Source organism: Haplochromis burtoni, unplaced genomic scaffold (genome assembly GCF_018398535.1).
Source record: "Haplochromis burtoni strain Fernald_Lab_line unplaced genomic scaffold, NCSU_Asbu1 Contig_862, whole genome shotgun sequence".
In the NCBI taxonomy this organism is placed as follows: domain Eukaryota; kingdom Metazoa; phylum Chordata; class Actinopteri; order Cichliformes; family Cichlidae; genus Haplochromis; species Haplochromis burtoni.
This window is the reverse complement of record NW_024583223.1, coordinates 88,341-93,631: the sequence shown is the minus strand read 5'-3', so window position 1 is coordinate 93,631 and position 5,291 is coordinate 88,341. Positions and strand designations below refer to the sequence as shown.

Genomic DNA, 5,291 nt, shown 5'->3' with positions numbered 1-5,291 from the left:
ACACACACACACACACACACACACACACACACACACACACACACACACACTTTAAATCTATAAAACTGCCTCCCAGCTTTGCTTTTTACCGTTGTTAAAATAAAGCTTCTACAAAACCAGAAGAGTCGAGAGTTAAGGATAAGGAACGCTAAGTTTGCGCACACAGTTATTGCAAACAGAAAGTAGACAGAATTATCAGTAACTTTCATGGCTGCCAGTAAAATGTTCATATGTTAAAATACATATTGTAGGAGGGCTGATATATGCAAATAAATGTACGTACTTCACATAAAGAGCTTCGGCTGTAGAGTTTGAGCAGCTTTCTGCGCGCTGTAGGTCGATGTTACTAAAAACAGGACCCGCACATAGCCTACCGCTTCAACCTCGGGTCACTCAGTTTTATAGGGTGACTACCGGTCGGGTGTTTTTGGAGGGAGCACAGACGAACTCCCGCAGCTGTCCGACGCCTGTCAAGTACAACTGAAAAAGGCGCGATAGCGTCCTTTACAGCTACCAAACACAGTTAGATTATAGAACCATGAAACTGTAATTACAGAACAATACGCTGAAAGTAGATCCACAAACATAAGCGCTCCGGCGAGCAGACGTAACTTAGAAGGAGACGGTGAAAAAAAAAGCTGAGCTCACCACAGTAGTTCGCTTATCGGAGACACGCCCCGCACACAAACTGCTACCTTTAAACGTGTCACGCACATAAAGGAATTATAAACATTTTAATTTTTACTCCACTGACTTGTTTTGGTTCATCACACGTCACCTCGCTCGCAAATTGCCACTTCAGTCAAATAATACAATACGCGAAAATACAATATTTTATTTTTCAAAATAAAATACTGCATAAAAATTACACCACAGCGGATCCAAAAGAAAGAGAATTTAAGAAAAAGACTAGGCTCTGTGGTTTTGCGGCGCTCAGACAGACACCTTCCAGTGGCGACACTGGCTAATTCTCTGTGACCTCCGTGTTTAATGTGGAAAAACAGGTGGTTTGTTTTGAAGGTGGCCCCCAACTCACTTCCGTGTCTCGCCTTTAGACGTCTGGCTTGATTCGGGCTTCTGAAAAGAAGGAAACAAAACAGACAAAGCGTCGCATAAATAGCTGCTAAACTAGAGGGAGCTGTTGAGATTGTGAGATGGGTTGGCCGGCTGGAGTTACCTAACTCCACTCATAAAGTGATGATGTTGCTATTTAAACAAACCTAAGAGTGTAGCAGATAATTAGAATGAAGTAGAGAGCTAAATATCAAAATGATGCCAATCTAACTTTAATTGTGAAAGAGACACTAATGTAAGAAATTTCATATTAGTTATTTTAATTAAACTGATTTTTAACATGACCTGCTCAAAAGTCGTTTACCGCAGTCTGTGGCCAAGACGAATGCAGCTGTTATTTGTTGGTGCAAGTGTCAGAATATTTATAACATGCAATACTTTGAAAAAGTTTCAAGCCGTCCTTCGTTTTTAATTTTTTTTCTGGAAAAATAGGAAATAAGTCAATGTGTAAACATTGACTTCATGTAAACATGAAGAGGATTAGGGCCCCTGGGAAAAAAAAGAATTCTGACTTTAATCTCAGAATTCTGAGATTAAAGTCAGAATTCTGAGATTAAAGTCAGAATTCTGACTTTAATCTCAGAATTCTGAGATTAAAGTCAGAATTCTGAGAAAAAAAGTCAGAACAACAACGTGTAAGGTTAAAAACAAAAAGTTTAGATGTCTGCCGTTTAACCCAAATCCAGCAGAGGGCGCTCCATTGCAATCAAACGATGCGTGATGATGTGCATGTGGCGTTCCATACATGTAAGTACGGATGTAGTATCATGGTCTTTACAGGATTTATATCTGACTTTGCTATTTTAACACAAAGGTCTGTTTTTTTTCTAAAAGAAAGGTCCTAAACAGGAATCCCAGCTTTACTGTAAATATTAAGTTTAACTCAATGCAGCACTCAGTGTGTTTCATCTCAGTTGTTCAATGTGTGGTCCTTTGTCTTCTTAACTTTATCTAGTTATAGTGGCTTCTGAGAATAAATTATGCTCACATTTATTATCCTCTGAAACCCAGAATTTAATTTTTGTCCTCTGTTGGGGACATTTATATGATTTATGAGTCCTGCTGCACTGTCAATGTGATATCCAGGGCTTTCAATTAACAACACATTTGTGGGGGTTGAGCTAACAGACTACATAGACTTTCTTTTCAAAATGATGGGAATTGCAGCGTGCACATTTTATGTCCAGATGGGAAACAGATACCTTGTTTTGCTGATATTATGATTCTATTGCCAAAACTCAAATTGTTTCAATTTGAAACTCTTAGTGGTTATGTGTAGGATTTCAGAAATGTACCACCATTTCCAACCTATATGTCCTCACTTCAGAAAGCAGAGGGCAGGGTGAAGCAGATTTTACTTGAAAGTGTGGAAGGGAAGTCAGACTTACTGCTTTCATGAGGTAGAGGAAGGCGAGACATTAGAACAGGAAGGTGAAAGCTCAGAGGAAGACATATAAGCTTTTAAGGTGCCTTAGCATGAACAATGTGCTGCCACCCATACCATCCATAATAACAAGTATTAATTGTACGGCTCACATGCACGCATACGCAGGCACGTGCGCGCGTGCACACACACACACACACACGCACACAAACGCTTTCTTTATCCTTTTTGATTAATAGGATATATGATAAAAATGCTTTGAATTGTGAGCCTCCCGTCTTTGTCAGTTAACTTTCAACAACACTTAAACCGGATTGACTCCCTGCACAGGTCAGTGTGTATATGCCAGTTGAGAAACCAAATTTCACAACTTCAGAGCCCTAGCTTGTACACTACTTCTTACCCACAATGGACTTTGGAGGCCATCGTGTTCCCTCTTTTCAGGCTCAAAAGCTGGTACGTCCTCATCTGAGCCTTTACTTTCTTACTGTAATGTTTGACCCTCCTCCACCTCGTTTGTATGACTACACTTTCACCATTCTAAGTAAAAGAGTAAGGAAATCCCCTCAAAAATAATTTGAGGTGTAATAAAATGACATAATTCTGTAATCAAGCCAGACCTGATGTCAGCTACAAGGTACAGAAGATTAAAAAAAATAACAACCTCTTCTGAGGTTTCTCTTTCCATCATCATACCCAGAACATCTCAGCTCCAAACTTTGTGTCAGGGAGTTTTTTTTACACTATATATGGTATTTTCCCACACTCTTATTTCCTAAAGGGCCATAACAGCAAGTGTATCTGCGTATTTGATATGGCTGTTTTTGTTTTTGTTTTTAAACTTGTTTGTTTTGTTTAAATGCCAAATACCCTGATGCACTTGTCCCATCGTGTCTAGACATGGGACAGTACCAACCTGGGGCTCTTTTGCACGCATGCAATTTTCTAAAATAAAAAATTCACCAAGAAAAACAAAGAGCTTTACTTTGTTTCCAGCTAAAAGAACACAGTTTTATCAGGCTGGTTGTGGACCCTGAAAAGAAATACACATTACACATTGAACATTATGTATCCTTTTCCTTTTATTTCACAATTATTATTATTTGATACATTTTGGTATATAGAAAATAATTAACATCAAAGCATATCTGCAGAAGATATAAGAGATATATTAGAGACACAGAAAGAATCTTGACAGTGCATTCTGAAGGAAATGGTGGCAGGTGTGATGCTAAAAGTAGAGCCACTTTGCAGCGTGCAAACACAGCTACGACAGCTACCTTTCCTGACTTATAGCTTCTCTGAGGTTATCTTAAACAAGAATGTAGGGTTGTAAAACACAAAGCACATAACAGCGTTTCCACTTAATTTAAGTGACATAATAATAATGCATGTAATTTGAAAATGCCATTATTGATCTAAAAGGTGTTTTGGTTGTATGTTAGTGAGTTTCTGAATCTTAATTTGCTGAGCTGTAAAAAACGAAACAAACAAACAAAAAAACCCCCAAACAAACAAAAGACTTAACACTTTAAAAAAATATAAAATCTTAGAAATGTGCAGTGTAATATGTGCAAAATGAGAAAAAATGTTTCAGACATAAGCACACATTTTGAGCAAAAATCTGCTATGTAAACAAAAGAAAAGTAAACATTTTAAATGCAAACTTATTTTATTGCTAGTCAGGTTAAAGACTATTCCACTATAATTCTTTTTAAAATATTTGTGAATCAGTTTTAAGCATAAGACACATTTAGAGCAGGATTAAAATCTGCCAACAAAAACAAACAACACTACATGCTGTTGTCATCCGGTCTCCTGTCTGGACATTCCCAGTACTCATGCTACAACAGTGAAATCAAGATGTAAAAATACTGGCGACTATCAGTGCTGCCCCTCAGGCTCCATGACAGGAGGACCAACACAAAGACGGACAACAAACAGAAACAATCTGAGGACTTAAATACACCGGATTAGGAGAGGATGGACAACAGGTGGAAAGACATCAGGAACAAATCTGACAAAACAAGGGAAGCCAAACTGAACATAACACACATGAGATAAGGTACTGTCAAAATAAAACAACAAGTGACACTCACATAGAGACCCAGGCAAGAACATGTAAGCAAAGGGAGACGAAACTCAGAGACACGACTAGGGAGACACAGAACGAGGGTGAGAGTGAGGGACAGAGAGGGTGAGGGAAACCAGACACACACACAGATGCCCACATGCCTGTGGAAACGGGCAAATAAACAAGACAAGACAGACTCTACTGGGTGGCCAAATAACGCAGGAGATACTGAGGAGGACACGCAGAGGCATTACCAAGGCAAACAGGACCCGAAAGGAAAAAAAAATCAATAGACATCAGGGCTTCAAACTGAACATAAGAATAGCAATAACTCTATAAAGAAAGAACAAGACCAAACACTGCAAAAACACATTCTACAAAATACGTCATGGACCTAAATAAACTCAAAGCTGTGGGACAATGAACCAGTACCATGACAGTAACATCATCATGATCACATGAGAGTATGTTTCTCTGTTCATCTTCCCTAAACTGACTGGTTCTCTACACCCATCATCTGTTTCAGCTCATCGTCTTCATCATACAGATACTTACAGATATCTACTTTTAACCCTTTTGGGTGAGCATATGTCACCATGATGCATGTGTGGAATGTGAGAGTCATTTTTATATATAAACATCTGTTTGTCAGTTACACAGAATAACATCCTCCAGCCCTTGAACTCATGACATGAAACTGAATTCACTTCCTCTCAGGAGTGTAAAGTTGTTCTACTTACATCTGAGTCAAAATCTGTT

The 5,291-nt window shown here is 38.6% G+C and overlaps 2 protein-coding genes across 7 annotated transcripts in view; both read right to left on the bottom strand.

The window, feature by feature from the left end:
• Nucleotides 1-5,291, bottom strand: part of LOC102296080 (C-X-C chemokine receptor type 3) — a 9,939-nt gene that overhangs the window by 2,164 nt on the left and 2,484 nt on the right. The window contains exon 1 of one of the 6 annotated variants that reach the window (XM_005950956.3): nucleotides 755-814. The exons of 3 other annotated variants lie outside the window; for them this stretch is intronic. The gene's annotated coding sequence lies outside the window, so the exon portion shown is untranslated. Of the gene's footprint in view, nucleotides 1-283; nucleotides 815-5,291 lie in introns of those variants that run through there. 2 more of the 6 variants (XM_005950958.3, XM_005950957.3) reach the window with 2 other exon arrangements.
• Nucleotides 2,769-5,291, bottom strand: part of LOC121812820 (C-X-C chemokine receptor type 3-like) — a 20,714-nt gene continuing 18,191 nt past the window's right edge. The window contains exon 4 of the mRNA XM_042215909.1: nucleotides 2,769-5,291. This exon is cut by the window's right edge and continues 1 nt beyond it. The gene's annotated coding sequence lies outside the window, so the exon portion shown is untranslated.